Below are 19253 nucleotides of genomic sequence, written 5' to 3' on the forward strand. Positions count from 1 at the left end.
TCTCAAATGCGGTGTGTTTTTATTATGATGCGTGGAATTTTTTTACGCTTACGGGCTTTGCGTCAATATTTTATGATGCATATGCTTAAAATTTCCCCGCATTCAAGGATCAATATTTTTTTCATGGATTATCGATTTCATGGGGTGCAGTGTTGGAATTAACTCTAGGGACCAATCGATGTATGATGGGTGTGAGCATAATTTTTTAATGCATATGCGTCTTTTTTGATGCTTTTACGTCAAAATATCTGTCTATAACTGTGTTTGTGTAATTTTTCACTTTTTTAACATACATGAAGGCTCATCATCATCATCATATACTTTATTCGACCATAGGTCATAAAAGTTACATATTAAATTGTACAAAAAAGGTACGTTTTCTTCATTATACTTTTAAACTGGCTGAAAATAGTAAGGTTTAGAATAGGAAAAGCTTCTGTAGGCAATGGCCTACTATAATCCACCATTGATCCCGATACATAACTTAACATTTAGATACCAGGGTTTCTGAGACAATTGCTTCATAACGTTAAAATAGTACAAATATTTAAAACTCTTAAAACAATATGGGGTGATTTCAAAATACATATTTCCCAGATGGTATCATCATCAAGATAAATACAAACTATCCGACCCAAGATGTAAAAATGTAAAGTGCTGATTTGATGTTACATAATAATATAATTCCTTAATAATTTAGATGGCATACTTTAACAAAAAGAGCCTACTACCGGCACAATCATTTGGCAAATTTAAGCACTGTCAAGTCGTTAAGACACAAGCACAGTGTGATAAAAAGCTTATATATTAACTTAAAATGGTTATCGGATTCATGTTAAAATGGCACGAGTACCAGACAGATGCATAAAAAATAGCTCTTTATGGCTAAAACTAGTGTTAAAATGGCAGAAACACATAATGATTACCTACATAATGTCTGAAAAATCTATTCCAAGCCCTATCCAACCCACTTCATTCAGATCATCTTCATCATCAACTTAGTTCATCAATGACCATAAAAGCACATAAAACAGAATATAATAATTCTTAAGTAAATAAATAAATACATGTCTGTAAATAGGTGTAAAATATTAAAACAATAACTTGATTTGCACATATGGCTCTAAATCTTACCTATATAGAGATAAGACCTTAAATAACTTTTTGAAGATGGCAACGTATGCGCCAAGCTGTTGCTAAATACTTACTTACTGAAAGAATTACGTCAGCTGAATTATGGCTTTTTAGAACCCGTAGAGCCAAGGAGCAATTCTTGAATCCCATGTCCCTGCAAATCTTGCGGATCCATTTTGTTCGTGGAATCGCATAGGCTGGGCAGAAGAACATAAAATGCTCAATGGTTTCAAAAATACTGCCACAGGCAGGGCATGTATCGGGAAGATTAATCGACCCCCACCTATGAATCAATGACATCAGGGGCAGTGAGCCAAAACGAAACCTTGCGTATAAGCTCTTGCCTTGCAAGTCCGGTATCACATCCAAGTAGGATTCAAACTTTGGGGACCATTTAATATCAGTAAAGGAATTAGTTAAGCGACCATGGGATTTATGGATTATGTAGTTGTCCTTAACATAAGACCAATAGGTTAACTTTAAAACATTTTTGTGCCGTCTCTCTAATTTGTGGGGATTTTCCCAATAGTCGCCCAAGCCCAAAAGCCTAAGCCAATGGGCCACATGGCGAATCCAGGGAAGAGTATTAGCATTTTGGCATTTCAGTAAATCGAGTAATGCGGTCTTATATATATCTAGTTCGGGGGTTGTCCATAATCTAATCCAATAAAGGAGAGGTCTTAGAGTAGCTAGATCTGCTACTCGGCTTAACCCCAGATCTAGAAATAATGGAAGCAAGGGTGTAGTGCGTGGACATGCAATTAAAGCCCTTGCAAAGTTGTTTTCCCCCACACTGATCTTATTGCAGTTAGCGTAACCCCATACCTCCGCTCCGTACAGGGCTGCACTTTGAGCCTTAGCCGTGTAAATTTTTATTGCTGGGGAAACAACCTTTGTAAAGGAGCTTTGATAAAAACGCAATATGGATGAGGCTCTATGTTGAAGGAGCCCTGCACTTTTCGTAATCTGCTCTTCCCATAGTAGTTTACTGGTTAACCTAACTCCCAAGTAATCTATAGAGCTTACTTCCTTCAGCGGTACTCCCTCAATGTGGATGGAACATCTTTTCCTAGGTCCCTTGGATAAGACCATCAATTTTGTTTTGTTAATGTTAACCTCCAGCCCATAATCGCTACAGAATTGGTTAAACCGGTCAACAAGGGTCTGCAACCCCATTGGTGTCTTAGAAATGAGGAGTGAATCATCGGCAAAGAGCAGGATAGGGATTTTTTGTGTATTCAGGGAAGGGGCATCATTCTGGCCTGTGGACACAGCCTTTACTACTTCGTTGATAAATATAGTAAACAGTAGGGGGGCTAACACGCAACCTTGGCGAACTCCTCTTCTGATTGGAATCCGTTCTGTCAGTTCGCCTTGTTCACCCCACCTCACTTGGGCATAAGTGTTCTCATGCAGTCGTTTTAACAGGAGTAATAGATCCTCTGGGATTCCCAATCTACCCAGCACTTCCCACAGTTTGGCTCTTGGGACCAAATCAAAAGCCGATCGCAGGTCTATAAATACCACATACAGGCATTGTTTGGCCACAAGTACATATTTCCAATGCAATATGGCCAATCGAAAAACCTGGTCTATCGTGCTTGTTTTTGCACGAAACCCTGCCTGTAGATGGGAAAGAATTTGGTACTCCTCAACCCAATTGATTAACCTCTGTAAAATTTGTTTTGCAAAGATCTTTTGTAGGTTGTCTATAAGGCTAATTGGCCTGTAGTTGGCTGGGAGATTAGCATTCCCTTTTTTATAAATGGGTATGATCTCTGCCCCCTTCCATGTACCTGGAATTTGCCCCCCTGCCGCTATACTATTTGAGATGGCATTTATATACCAGGACCAGATATGTGGTTCTGATCTATAAAGATCTCCAGGAAGCTTATCTGGTCCAGGTGCTTTGCCAGGTTTTAGGCTATTTGTACATGAAGGCTATAACTATACATAGATCGGATGTTATGGCCTGCTGTGTGTGCTCTAGTGTTTGGGCACATGTGGCAGACCACACTACTGCGGGCCATAAGACTCATGTTGTTGTTTCGGATTAGCACTCTTAACCCCTAAGGTGCCTTGGACGAGGTCACCTTGTCCTACACCCGGGAACTGCGGGGGAGTGCATGTACACCCTACCCACCCCCCCAGGTGTGCTGATTTGTCACAGGGCCTCTTTCAGCGCGATCGGAAGAGAAATGCCTTGCATTTCTCTTCGGATCACGTGGGGGAGGCCGAGAGAGGCTTCAAAGGGAAGGAAAGTTATGCCATTCATTGAGGTACATCAGTCATGATATGTCTTTGTCAGATCTGTTGCATCTTATGTTGTGTGAACTTCCATGACTTTGGGGACAAAACATCTCCCATGACAAACTATACACAGGATAGATAGAGGACGGTTGATCATGGCAATGTAAAAAATGTAAGCCATCACATATAATGGAATGCTGGATACCACTTCATGATAACTTGTTTTTATACTACCCATGAGTCAGGCATTTGAACATGCTAGGTATGTACAGTGTTTGTGACACAGAGTCCCAACTCCGTCAAGCTCCTAAGGCCCCCTGGGCCATTCTCTAGGGGACCCAGCATCTCTCCTCATCCTCCTCTTCCATTGTGCATGTCATGTGCGTCAGTCAGTATGTCAGTGAATCACCAGCATCTACCCTTCAGTGCATCACTAGCACCTTCCCGAGCTGTATAAATAAAGGTCTTTGTGTGTATGCTTGTTCATCAATCTTTCCAATTTTCCCAGCAACAACTTCAACTCTTGAACCACCTGATCTAAATGGAATTGATGCACATAAAAGGCTTTATCTCTAGACTTCATGGACCTACATGATCTGTTGCAATGCATATGCTTGTTTTTCTTACGATTGGTTGTTAAGTCAAACATTGTAAATTGCTGCATTGATCATTCTTTTGCCACCTCAAGCACTTGAGTTCATACAGAGAAAACCCCCTGAAGACATGAAAATGTTATGTCATAATTATCAATTGGAAATAATAGACTCAATTTTGTTTTCCAGTATGTAAAAGGAAATGTGGTTTCTGCCTTTCAGAGATAAATGGAGAAAAGTGTGCTAATGTGCAAGAACAATTTGTTCTTTTGTAATACTTTTGTAATATTTATACATTTTTGCACCAACTGCATTAGTCAGAAACACGATTTGCCTTGCTTTGATTTTGTGGATTATCAATGTAAATGTAGTATTAGATAGTCTATTATGTGAAGTACTTTGCATACAAGGGTTGTTAAATACTTTTTTATGCTTTAAGTGTCTGAAATGCATCTATCTGGGGTTATTTGGAACACTGTGACAAATGCAATTCCAGTTTTTCCATTTTCCTTACTTGGTAATACCAGGCTCACACATTTGTCACCATGTTTGTTCACTCCTGTGCATGTATGTTCCGTATTTGTTTTATTAATAAAACATAACATCACCAATCAGATTCAGTAAAAACGTTGATGTCGAACTATAGTTAGAGAGGGAGTTCACACTACGACTTTCACACCAGAGGTCTGCTGGCTTGCAGCATCAACCTCCCTCAGTTGGAGGTGACATTGGCGACAGTGAGAAGTAGCCTTCAGCTCCTCAATGTTTATCTTCCAGCCCTGAACAAGCTATGATGGAGAATAGAAGATTTGCTATTTCATAACAAAAACAGAGGTATCCTGTGATATCCAACTTGCAGGAACTCAAAAACAGACTTGCTATCTAATGTATTAGCTGAAAAATAGCATACCGATTAGAAATACCTTGAGTGTGTTATAATGCTAATAAATCAACATAACCATGTAAGAAGAGTTCCTACTCTTCTTGATGGCCATAACATGCTTAGTTGCATTTATTTTTGCATTCTGTGTAGTTACCATTCATATTTTAAGCACTGGTTAGTACTGTGAAATAAAAAAAATGAAAATACACCTCCTGTTTCTTAGTACTGTTTTCAGTGTGTTAATTTTTCACAAAAGGTGGCTTGGGTGGTCTTTGAATGTATCTTGTGGGACTGATTGGTACCAGTAACCACTTCCTGTAGAGTATGGTTCAGTCATCTGTGTATGAGTTTCAGTCAAATTGGATTTCTAATTCATACTGTGTATTGACTAAGACCTTGCACTACGGGGTTTGAAATATGTCCCCTTTTATTCTGGATTCGCCAATTGACCAATATAATGTATGACATATGATGTCCTTAAAGAGTTTTCCCACTTTTGGTGACCTCACTGATGATAGCAATGGAGTGAGCATGCATGTCTTCCAATGTAATATTTAAACAGAAATATCAGAAATTCTTCATGGCAGGTCTGGCCTTCTTGCATCTGTATTAGTATACTGTCTTCTCCTACCTTCTGATGGAATTGTATCAGTTCATGAGCTCATATTAAAACTTAAAAGTGTGAATATGATTACTGGCATCTAGAGGATGCAGTTTGGGTTGTAAACAAGTATTTGATATTGGAGTCAAAGTCTGATGAAGGTGGTAGAAGTTCAGATTTTATGATGGGGATGTTTTATTGAAATCCTGAGTGAATGGTAGACTAGTTGGAAGGTCACAGTCTTTGTTACTTACAGCTGGAAGTGACAGGAGCAAAGCTTGGAAAGACATTTTTTGCTGGAGAGTGAAATGTCTTGACTGGTAACTAAGTGCAGTACCTACTTCAGTTATATTTGGGCTCTCAAATTATATGGCATGCAGTCCTGTGGGTCCAAGGCATTGTGGATGTAAGTGTGATAGACAAGAGTGTGATCTCCCTAATATTATCATCATCATCAAATATAGTAAGATTCTCATTTGTGGTGGTAATGTTTGGTGTGCCTGCTGGTTAACAGGCAGCAAAGTGGGTGTTGACCAGTATGAATTGCAGTTTGTGTCCTAAGTGTTGGTTGTGCCGTGTGATGACGGGCTATTGATAAGCTTGTTTGGATTGGCTGCACAGGGGGTTGCTTTGTTTTCAGTACACTGGAGATTGAAAGGAAGGAAGTTGTAGATTAGTCTTGAAACCCAGTTCCTAAAAGAACCACTGGCAGCAATATTAGAGGCAAGGGTGAAGGAGAGATGGGAAGCCAGCAAGTTAGCTAATTTAGAACATGGTGAAAGTATAGGTAAACATTTAGCTTGGAAGATTAAAGCAGACCAAGCCAGAAACACTATCAAGGGCATAAAAAGTGATGTGACAGGTGCCATCTTGTCTAGCAGTGCAGATATTGAGAATGCCTTCCAGGTTTTTTTTTCAAAACCTGTATGTGGAAGATTTGCAGATAGCAGAGGATGTGGTTAACTATTGACTGGGGTTTGAGAATGTCTTCCAGTAGAGCTTTATAGGGTCCAGTAATTCAATCCTCCCCTTTATGATTTAGTTCCTGATTTAGGTCTTGGCGGAGGAAATATTCTGTCAGAAAGATGACGGATATCCCTTCCACTGTATTACGATCCCCATATGATATAATTGGATTGTAATACTGTAGACGGGGTATCAGTCACATCTGTGACAGAGTATTTTCTGCCACCAAGACCTAAATCAGGCTGTGTGTGATTTAAGGAAATCTTTGAGCATGGTTCCCAGTTGCCTCCATCCTGGAATGAGGCCATAGTCATGTTAATCTTGAAACCTGGAAAAAGCCTAGGTATCTGTGAATCTTCTTGACTTATTTAACTCTTAAATAATAATAATAAAGTATTTGTGCAGGTTTTAGGAGAAAGGGTGAGTGGGACGGTTAGGGGGTGCTATTGCATTTGGACCAGAGGGGCATTGTAGTAGAGAGATACCTGCACAAACATATGGCCTTATTGGCTCCATAGACTTGGCCACATCCTTGAACATCCCCTTAGCAGTTTAAACCATAGACACTGCTAAAGCCTTTGATAGAGTCAATAGGAATTTTATAGCCACCATTTTAGAACGCTGTGGGCTGGGAGAAAATTTCTGTAGGATAGTAGTTGATTTATAACACTCCCTCAGCCAGACTACTAGTGAATGGCACATTAACTTCTCTTTTTAACACACCGAAAGGCAAGAGGCAACAGTGCCCTCTCTCCTCTGCTTTTTATTCTCTACATGGAGCCACTAGCTCATAAGATTAGGGGAGAATCCTCCATAGTTCCGTTTGCCTGCAATGGCTGGGAGAAAAACGTGACATTATAGGCAGACGATCTGCTGCAGATCTACAGACTGCCCTCCCAGCTATTGGTCAGTTGACTTCTGGGTTTGGCAATCTGTCTTGTTATTTGGTAAATGTAGTAAAGACCAAGGTAATGGTCTGGAACCCGGCATATATGAATAATTTAGTGAAAAGAAAAATTAAATACTTTTGGGTAACTCTTCTACAGAATATATTTCTGATCCCTGATTTGAATATTGCTAAGGTTCTGGCCAACTTGATTAAATAATGAATGGTTGGGGCCATCTTCCATTGTGCTCTTTGGCATATTTAACACAGTAAAGATGGTTGTTCTTCCCAAATTCACCTTCCTTTACACTTCAATCCCATTGCACTTTAGGAAGGAGTAGCTAGCTAAAATACAACAGGCCATCAATTATTTTATTTGGCCGTGTAAAGGTACAAGAGTTTCATGGAAATCATTCAGAAGAAGGAGGGACAAGTGGGGTCTGCTGCTTCTGGACCTACAGATCTATGATTGGGCCTTTCACCTGACCAATGCCAGAATGCTGTTTAATTCCCCAAGATTAGTTTGATATTCAGAGTTATGTTGGAGGTTCTTGGAGGCACTAGTACACACTTTTGGGCATATTTATACTTGTTTTGCACTGAATTTGCATCATTTTTTTTACGCAAATTTGGTGCAAAACTAACTCCATATTTATACTTTGGCACCAGACCCATCTAGCTCCAAGTTTATGGAGTTAAAGACATTTTTTGGACGTGGAAACTACTTTGCGTCAATGAGATGCATAGTAGGCATTCTCGTGCAAAAAATGACTCTGTGGCCTTAGCGCCATATTTCTCACCTGTGCTAAAATCACACATGGGAGAGGAGAGGGGTCACAAAATGGTGCAAAGCTTACTTTTCACCATTTTTTAATGCCCGGGTCAGGGCAGGATTTAGGGGGCCTGTGGGTGTATTTCCATGGTGGAACACCATGGAATAAGCCCACAGGAGCCCTCCCCAGGCCCCAGGGACACCCACACCAGAGGGACATTGGAGGACGGGGGACCCCATCCCAGGTAAGTATAGGTAAGTACAGGTAAGTATTTTATTTTTTGTTGTAAAGTGCCATTTGGGGCCCTGAAATGGCCCCCCCTAAATGGCACTTGGTGCAATGGCCATGCCCAGGGGACCCTGGTCCCCTGTGCTACATGACTCCTGCCTTTTCTAAGACACAAGTAATGTGCAATGGATGGTTTTGCGTCAGAAAATGACTCTAGGCAGGATAGAGTCTTTTTTTTTTATTCTAACCTGCCTAATGTTATTTTTGGGTGAAAACCCCCCTTCTTCGATGCCGCTAGCCTCACTCGACTAACATCATTTTTTTTACGCTAGCCTACCCTTTGCACCGGCTTGCACCATTCCATAAATATGTTGCCCGGCTGGTGCACAGAATGGTGCAAGCCGGTGATTAACTTTTTGGTGCAAAACTGCTTTAGTGCAGTTTTGCACCAAAAAGTATAAATTACGGCCTTTCTGTCTAAATCTGAGGGCACTAAGGCCCATATTTATACTTTTTTAGCACCGCATTTCCGTCAAAAAATGATGCAAATGAGGCGCTAAAAAAGTATAAATATGGGCCTAAGTACTATTGTATTTTGTAAGTTTGCGCCACTTTTGAGTCAAAAAATGAAGCAAATGAGGTGCTAAAAAAGTATAAATATGGGCCTAAGTACTTAAAAGAAAGAGTAGTTGAAATATTACTAGCAATGACTAAGCTGTGGTATTTCATCAGATTTTCCTTAAAGCTGAAATATTACAGCAACCTGCCCCCTATCTGGGACTCTCTGGGCACCCCAGAGTGCCTTAGTGATAAATTGACATTACAGATTAAGGGCCTGATTTAGAACTTGGCAGATGGGTTACCTCATCACAGTGATGATGGATATCCTATCCACTGAAATCTAAATCCAATTAACTTCTATGGTATTTAGATTTTGGCCGATGGGATATCTGTCCCTGTTGTGATGGAGTAACCCATCTACCAAGTTCTAAACCAGGCCCTAAGTCATCAGGTATCCTAACATGGGGGCAACTTACTTTCAAAGGCAAGTTTCTCTCCTTACAGGAGCTGTAATCCTCAATGGAGGGAACCTTTCCAGATTTTGGCACCTTAAACTAAAAAGTTAGTCTAAGAATTTAGGGGGTTATTACAACTTTGGAGGAGGTGTTAATCCGTCCCAAAAGTGACGGTAAAGTGACGGATATACCACCAGCTGTATTACGAGTCCATTATATCCTATGGAACTCGTAATACGGCTGGTGGTATATCCGTCACTTTACCGTCACTTTTGGGACGGATTACCACCTCCTCCAAAGTTGTAATAACCCCCTTAGTCTTTGATACTGTGTCCTATAATCATTTGAAGGAACAGCTTTACAACAAGTTCCCAGGGAAGAAGGAAATGTTGGCATGCTATTGGGAGCTATCAGAAATTCAGAATGAGGACTTTACACTTGCGGATGAGCTCTGGGAAGAACACTTGCCTAAGCTGCAGCACCACGATCTATGGCAAGCATTGATGCAAACACTATTTAGCATTGTTAAACCTGTGTTTCTAAGGAGGAACCATTTATTTTCTCTCCACAGAGCCTATTGGACCCCATACAGGATTGCAAAGATGGGAAAAGGGGTCACCACCAAATGCGGCAAGTGTGGGCTTGAGGAGGCGACTGACATTCATATGTTCATGTAGTGCCCGGGGATCCAAGAACTTTGGGAGAGAATTGGAAAGGCCATTTTGGGACCACTGGGGAAAAATCTGAAGGTATTAATTATATTTGGGGCATTTGAGGAAGCAGCAAGACTCTGTAAGGATCATTCTAATCTTCTTTTCTATATGGCACTTCTGACCCGAAGGGAAATCTGCAGGAAATTGGTGGCTGATGTCTCTCCCCAGTGTTCAGAAAAACGTAATGCCCTTTCCTGTAGATCTAGAATGGACCCTGTGGGGGTCATCCCTAAGAGGAACAGGTATTGGGCCCCCTTTTTAAGGAGCTGGGGCTGGAATAATGAATGAGGCTTGGTAAAACATGGGTGTGAGCTCAAAAGATGTCCATTAATTACACCTTCCATAGAATGCAGTGATAATAAGTGGCTTTTGGATCAGGGAAACCCAAAGGATGGAACAACATCCTCAATAGCTCCCTTCTCCCCCTCCTCTTGAGGGAGTGATAGTAAGATTCAGGGAGTTGTTTGTTGGGGCCTGAGGAAGATGAGGACAAGACAAAAGAGACAGTGTTGTTGTTACATGGGGATGTGGGTAGAATGCACACATGTGTACTCAGATATGATATCAGTTTGATAAAGTTATGGCTACTGGACTATTCCAGGTGCAAAACATGACAGAATGATACGCTACTAGCTTTGTTCACTTTTTCTTTTGGACACTGGGGGAGAGAGAGTAAAACTACTAGCAGGAAGGAATTGCCTTGCAAGGAGGGTACTGTTTGGTAAAGGTCAAGTGCTATGGTCACATAACACAACACACTCCAGAGTTGATAAGGAACTGAAATTTGTTTGAGATGCAATCAAGGTACCAACTCTATTGAAGTAATATCTTCACCCACTGATTGTGGTATGCTTCATCATCGGGTATGCTTCAACACCCTTTGGGCATTCTTATGTACAAAATGAGACGCAAAGTTGTTCCTGAGGAGCTCAATATTATACTTAGGGTTCTGGAACTTAAGAATTAAGGTTGTCTATTTAGGCTATCCATCTATACTGAAGTTATTTGTGGGTTCCTATGACTGTATTAAAAACAAGACAGTTGAATGATTACAGAGCACTACTTGTGACATCACTGGATTTGTGTCAACATGTTTCAGCCATTTAAAAAACAACCCTGTGTGTCAATGACCTTCTTCAGGACTAGAAGATCGCTACTCAATCCTTATTACGGTATCAATGTATACTAAGGTTGTCAAGTTGCATTAGTCAAACACAAAATAATATATATGAAGTGGTTGCTGTTTTTTTCAGCAGTGAAAAATATACATAAGTTGGGTAATTAAAATCATTAAATGACATAAATAGAATGAGTCCAGAACACAGCATACAACTAATTGCATAAAGTATTCAAATATAATAGTTGAAAAAATCGTAAAAGTGAATGCCAGGTGAAGACCGAATTACATGGTGCTATACTGCCGAAATATTTGAGAGCCAACTCAGCACCAAGACGCTTGTTCAGGACCAACAAATCATACATCTTTTTAGAAGATACACCATTCAGAAAGGAATGTTCCCATGGGGCCTTGAAATGCAAATGAGGCTGGTTAATTCTATTAAAATTATCAACACCACCAAAAGATTGCCAAATGCCCTCCTAGTTACAGACCAGCAAAAACCATCTCCAAACACAAGTTTTGATAACTCCATATATAAAAGATTAGAGGAAATTATTTTAAAAAATGAGTTTAAGAAATTTCTAATGTAAGCAAAATTAAATACGTTTCAAAGGTATTTGAAGAAATACTCATGCGAAATGGTACATCCCCATATTACAGAAGATTATTTCAACAGAATTCCAAACTCACAAACAAAAAGAACCACAACCAAGCTAGTAAGTATTGCTAGACTTACAATTCTAGTGATAAAAGCAGTGGGGAAGAGAGTAGACCCAAGGGTAGTGGACATCAGTTCTATGACAACATTCCCCAGTGGTACCTGTCACTGCTGCAACTTAGACACAATATTGGATTACCAGGCATCTGCCCACCTGCACAACTTTTCCCATATCAAGTGAATTCACAGCCTTTTTTACAACAGGGTCATGGAAGGGACAGAGGTAAGCAAAGCCCAGTTGGACAGCTTTAATCGAAGGGTTATCTGGAATATGACAAGAGAAATTCACCAAGGAAAAAGAAAAGAAATAATATCATTGTCAACCTTACAGATACAATCTTGGCCACCTATGAAATCAAGGTACTCACTAAGGGATGAGGTTTTGGTCCTACTACCCCTATTGAAAACTTCACTTCAGGTGTGAATTAGCAAAGTTCCTCTGAAGGATCAAACTAAGCATCTTTTTTCTTCTGGTAACAATGTGGGAATACCTGATAAGGGTGACACAGGGCTTAGATCTAAATCCACTTTCTTACCTCCCAGCACTCAACTGCCTCCCACAGTCTTAAATTTTTAACAGCCCGTCATCCATGCTATCAAAACTTTGGACAACAGTGCTTGAAACTGTTCCAAATCTAAGCAGAGAAGAACGACAAGGTTTGTAGTCCTTGAAATCCAATCCAGATTTGATTAGAAAGCCTACAGATAAGGGAGTGAGCAATAGTTCTTTAATCAAAAAAGAGTTACAACAGCAAATGTCTTAGGGCCTGATTACAACTTTGGAGGAGGTGTTAATCCGTCCCAAAAGTGACGGTAAAGTGACGGATATACCACCAGCCGTATTACGAGTTCCATAGGATATAATGGATATAATCTGCTATCCTAGCAGATAGGAGAAACTTTTAGACACTCAATAAAGTTCCTACTCATATTCTGTAGTGAGAAATTAAACATGTAGAAGATGAAGCAGAGGAAAGAAAAGGATACCTAAAAAGGAAGGGGCTTTTTATGTAATATTAACCCCATAACTCCTTACTTCCACACTTTACCCAAAATCCAGAAGGGAATGAGAATGGAACGACCTATAGTGCCCAGAATTCGGTCAGTGTTAGAACCACTTTTACAAAATTTGTTGCAATGGCGTGTGGCTACAAGCAAGAAAGTGGAGAGGCAGGGGAAGCGGGCAGTGGACTGACATCTTGCAGATTCCTTTCACAGGCGGTAAATATAGTGCTTGTCCTCAAGCTCCTAGGGCCCCCTGAGCCATTCTCTAGGGGGCCCAGCACCTCTCCTCATCCTCCTCTTCCATTGTGCATGTCATGTGCGTCAGTAAGTATGTCAGTGCGTCACCAGCACCTTCCCTTCAGGGCATCACTAGCACCTTCACGAGCTGTACAAATAAAGGTCTTTGTGTGTATGCTTGTTCATCAATCTTTCCAATTTTCCCAGCAACAACTTCAACTCTTGAACCACCTGATCTAAATGGAATTGATGCACATAAAAGACTTCATCTCTAGACTTCGTGGACCTACATGATCTGTTGCAATGCATATGCTTGTCTTTCTTACGATTGGTTGTTAAGTCAAACATTGAAAGATTGTTGCATTGATCATTCTTTTGCCACCTTAAGCTCTTCAGTTCCTATGGAGAAAAACTCCAGATATCATGAAAATGTTATGTCATAATTATCAACTGGAAATAATAGACTTTGCTTTCCAGTATGTAAAAGGAAATGTGGTTTCTGCCTTTCAGAGATAAATGGAGAAAAGTGTGCTAATGTGCAAGAACAATTTGTTCTTTTGTAATACTTTTGTAATATTTATACATTGTTGCACCTAGCTGCCTTAGTCAGAAACACAATGATTTGCCTTGCTTTGATTTTGTGGATTATCAATGTACATGTAGTATTAGATATTCTATTATGTGAAGTACTTTGCATACAAGGGTTGTTAAATACTTTTTTATGCTCTAAGTGTCTGAAATGCATCTATCTGGGGGTTATCTTAAACACTGACAAATTCAATTCCAGTTTTTCCATTTTCCTCACTTGGTAATACCAGGCTCACACATTTGTCACCATGTTTGTTCACTCCTGTGCATGTATGTTCCGTTTTCGTTTTATTAATAAAACATAAAATCACCAATCAGATTCAGTACAAACGTTGATGTCGAACTATAGTTAGAGAGGGAGTTCACACTACGACTTTCACACCAGAGGTCTGCTGGCTTGCAGCATCAACCTCCCTCAGTTGGAGGTGACATTGGCGACAGTGAGAAGTAGCCTTCAGCTCCTCAATGTTTATCTTCCAGCCCTGAACAAGCTGTGATGGAGAATAGAAGATTTGCTATTTCATAACAAAAACAGAGGTATGCTGTGAGATCCAACTTGAGGAACTCTTTGCTATCCAATGTATTAGCTGAAAAATCACACAGCGATTAGAAATACCTTGAGTGTGTTATAATGCTAATAAATCAACATAACCATGTAAGAAGAGTTCCCGCTCTTCTTGATGGCCATATCATGCTTAGTTGCATTTATTTTTGCATTCTGTGTAGTTAACATTCATATTTTAAGCACTGGTTAGGACTGTGAAATAAAAACAATTGAAAATACACCTCCTGTTTCTTATTACTGTTTTCAGTGTGTTAATTTTTCACAAAAGGTGGCTTGGGGTGTCTTTGAATGTATCTTGTGGGACTGATTGGTACCAGTAACCACTTCCTGTAGAGTATGGTTCAGTAATCTGTGTATGAGTTTCAGTCAAATTGGATTTCTAATTCATACTGTGTATTGACTAAGACCTTGCACTACGGGGTTTGAAATATGTCCCCTGTTATTCTGGAGGAGGCTCCGCCGATTGACCAATATAAAATGAGTTGCAAGCAGACCACACCACATTAGGTATGTTTCCACTTAAACTATATTGTAAGAAGTTTCATGGAGGCTGCCAGGCACTAGATCTTCAGCTAACTCAGCTGTATCCCTATTTCCAGAGCATGTCCCATCAAGATGAGCTCATAGCTCCTGTGTATAGAATTGTATGATTCCTTCCTCGGTGCAAAATGTCTGGGAGCTAATCATGCAGGAGCAATGGGAGCTCCCACCAATGAGTATTGAACCTTCCTCAGGAAGCAACTGATGGTAAGGGTCATCAAGGTCAGCATGATGTCAATGTGTGGCCTAACAAGTAGAAACAGTCATGGTCTAGTGCTCTGTGCCCTCTGTCTTCTTGTAGGATCACTTTAATAAATTGAGCCTATCCATTGATAAACCCAGATCAAGAGCTAAATAAGCACTATCTACTCTCTAGTGCCCGTCATGCTGGCCTTGGTGGTCCTTACATTTCTTTGAAAGGAGCTTTAGCTTAGAGAGCTTTTTTGGTAGTCTCATCAGCATCACATAGAAGGGTAGGTGTATGTATACGTTAGCTGATGGTCTCCCCTGATCTCCTAAAACACCTGGACAGCATAGTGAAAATACCTGAAAATATATGCATCAGCCTCATAGCTAGATTGGCACTGATATATCAATGTAGAACCTGATGAGACTAATAAAAGAACTGTACTTGGTCTGATTTCCATGTCTACACATTAATACATTCCCATACACCATACCCAGAGCTGGACAAACTTACAGATCAGAGAAAATGCACACATGTACATATTTATGTACATGTCCTACCTTGAAAGTGTAAAGCTATCCACAAAGCAAGGTAGTTGTGTGCCTTGGTGGATTATATAGAGAGGCATACGAGAATTTGAGCTTTATCTGACAGTAGAGAAAAATAAGTTCACAGAGAAAAAGGATTGCTGGAAGGTTAGGCAATGTTTCTGATGGGTTAAGTAAAAGGATTTTCATGGGGCACAGTTGGGCTAAGCAGTTATATGCGCGGGTGCCTTCTTTAGTGTGAGCCTGGTAATCAGCGATTTTACACAAGATGAGGTATTGCTTGGTCTTTTGGCAATCTCCTATCACTCGTTAATGCTTTTGTCACTGATGACCACCAAATACTCCATATTCAGAGGGTTCAGCTTAAGGCAGTCTCTGAACCTCCTGACTTGGATTGCACTCAGAAAGTAATTCAGACTGTAAATATGTCTTCAAAATGTGATCTTTCAGTAGGACTGTGTGTTTCCTTCACACACCAGAATGTTCACATTCTTAGAAGCTAAGAGAACTGGCAGGGTTTCATGTGGAGATCAAAGATAACTGGCAATACATTGGACTCTCAGTGAACACCACAAGTTATGGAGCTCTGCTGAGGTCTGGGGAAGCTCTTCGCAGTATTTTGAATCTGTTATTCAGTTGAGTTGAGACCCAGGGAAGATATAGGTTGAATATACATGTAACCCGGAGCGCATTATCAACTTGAATTGTTACTTCTTTCCCCTGTAGTGTAGCCAGACAGACATCAGACTGCTTGTATTGGAGGAGACAATTTGTTATCTTCTTCTAAAGCCGGGAATTCTCAATCATTTTTTGTATTTTCACAAGATTGAAAGGTGGGTTACTGGATGATAGGTATTGGATCTGTCCACTCTTGAAGAACACTGAGAAGATTCTTTAGGTGAGAGAGGCACTGATTTTGCTGAAGGCAATTCCACGGATGATAATCTACTCTTAAGAAGTACCATTCAGTGTATTGGGAGTCTTGAAAGGTCATCAATGGGCTGGGTTTTGAAGCAACTCCACAAGAATGGACCGTTGGATGGTTGTATCGGGGAAGAGAGTGTATTTTGTTAGATGTGTTTAGATTTCTTATTATTCATGAACTTGAAAAAGCTTTTAAGGTTGCAACATTGATAGCACATATGATGTCCTTAAAGAGTTTTCCCACTTTTGGTGACTTCACTGATGATAGCAATGTAGTTAGCATGCATGTCCTCCAATGTAATATTTAAACAGAAAGATCAGAAATTCTTCATGGCAGGTCTGCCCTTCTTGCATCTGTATTAGTATAATGTCTTCTCCTACCTTCTGATGGAATTGTTTCTGTTTATGAGCTCATATTAAAACTTAAAAGTGTGAGTATGATTACTAGCATCTTGAGGATGCAGTTTAGGTTGTAAACAAGTATTTGATATTGGAGTCAAAGTCTGATGAAGGTGGTAGAAGTTCAGATTTTATAATAGGGATGTTTTATTGAAATCCTGAGTGAATGGTAGATTAGTTGGAAGGTGACTGTCTTTGTTACTTACAGCTGGAAGTGACAGGAGCACAGCTTGGAAGGACAGTTTTTACTGGAGAGTGAAATGTCTTGACTGGTAGCTAAGTGCAGTACCTAGTTCAGTTATATTTGAGCTCTCAAATTATATGGAGTGCAGTCCTCTGGATTCAAGGCATTGTGGATGTAAGTGTGATAGACAAGAATGTGATCTCCCTAATATCATCATCAACATCAAATATAGTAAGATTCTCATGTGTGGTGGTAATGTTTGGTGTGTCTGCTGGTTAACAGGCAGCAGAGTGGGTGTTGACCAGTATGAATTGCAATTTGTGTCCTAAGTGTTGGTTGTGCAGTGTGATGAGGGGCTATTGATAAGCTTGTTTGGATTGACGGCACAGGGGGTTGTATGAGTTGCTATGTTTTCGGTACACTGGAGATTGAAAGGAAGGAAGTTGTAGGCTAGTCTTGAAACCCAATTGCTAAAAGAACCACTGACAGCAATATTAGAGGCAAGGGTGAAGGAGAGATGGGAAGCCAGCAAGTTAGCTAATTTAGAACATGGTGAAATATAGGTAAACTTTTAGCTTGGAAGATTAAAGCAGACAAAGCCAGAAACACTATCAAGGGCATAAAAAAGTGATGTGACAGGTGCCATCTTGTCTAGCAGTGCAGATATTGAGAATGCCTTCCAGGTTTTTTTTTTAAAACCTGTATGTGGAAGATTTGCAGATAACAGAGGATACAGTTAACTATTGGCTGGGGTCTGGGGATGTCTTCCAGTAGAGCTTTATAGTGTCCAGGGATTCAATCCTCCCCTTTATGATTTAGGGCCTGATTTAGGTCTTGGCGGAGGAAATATTCTGTCAGAAAGATGACGGATATCCCTTCCACTGTATTACGATCCCCATAGGATATAACTGGATTGAAATACAGCAGACGGGATATCAGTCACATCTATGACAGAGTATTTTCTGCCACCAAGACCTAAATCAGGCTGTGTGTTATTTAAGGACATCTTTGAGCATGTTTCCCAGTTGCCTCCTTCCTGGAATGAGGCCATAGTCATGTTAATCTTGGAACCTGGAAAAAGCCTAGGTATCTGCAAAACTTCTGGACTTATTTAACTCTTAAATAATAATCATAAAATATCTGTGCAGGTTTTAGGAGAAAGGCTGAGTGGAGAGGTTGTGGGGGGGTGCTATTTCATTTGGACCAGAGGGGCATTGTAGTAGAGAGATACCTGCACAAACTAACATATGGCCTTATTGGCTCCATAGACTTTGCCACATCCTTGAACATCCCCTTAGCAATTTAAACCATAGACACTGCTAAAGCCTTTGATAGAGTCAATAGGATTTTTATACCCACCATTTTAGAACACTGTGGGCTGGGAGAAAATTTCTGTAGGATAGTAGTTGATTTATAACACTCCCTCAGCCAGACTACTAGCGAAAGGCACATTAACTTCTCTTTTTAACACACCAAAAGGCAAGAGACAACAGTGCCCTCTCTCCTTTGCTTTTTATTCTCTACATGGAGCCACTAGCTCATAAGATTAGGTGAGAATCCTCCATAGTTCCGTTTGCCTGCAACGGCTGGGAGAAAAAAGTTGCATTATAGGCAGACGATCTGCTGCAGATCTACAGACTGCCCTCCCAGCTATTGGTCAGTTGACTTCTGGGTTTAGCAAGCTGTCTTGTTATTTGGTAAATGTAGTAAAGACCGAGGTAATGGTCTGGAACCCGGCATATATGAATAATTTAGTGAAAAGAAAAATTAAATACTTTTGGGTAACTCTTCTACAGAATATATTTCTGATCCCTGATTTGAATATTGCTAAGGTTCTGGCCAACTTGATTAAATTAATGAAGGGTTGGGGTCATCTTCCATCGTGCTCTTTGGCATACTTAACACAGTAAAGATGGTTGTTCTTCCCGAATTCACCTTCCTTTACACTTCAATCCCATTGCACTTTAGGAAGGAGTAGCTAGCTAAAATACAATAGGCCATCAATTATTTTATTTGGCCGTGTAAAGGTACAAGAGTTTCATGGAAATCATTCAGAAGAAGGAGGGACAAGTGGGGTCTGCTGCTTCTGGACCTACAGATCTATGATTGGGCCTTTCACCTGAACAATGTCAGAATGCTGTTTAATTCCCCAAGATTAGTTTGATATTCAGAGTTATGTTAGAGGTTCTTAGAGG

Source organism: Pleurodeles waltl, chromosome 11, assembly GCF_031143425.1.
Source record: "Pleurodeles waltl isolate 20211129_DDA chromosome 11, aPleWal1.hap1.20221129, whole genome shotgun sequence".
Taxonomy (NCBI): Eukaryota; Metazoa; Chordata; class Amphibia; order Caudata; family Salamandridae; genus Pleurodeles; species Pleurodeles waltl.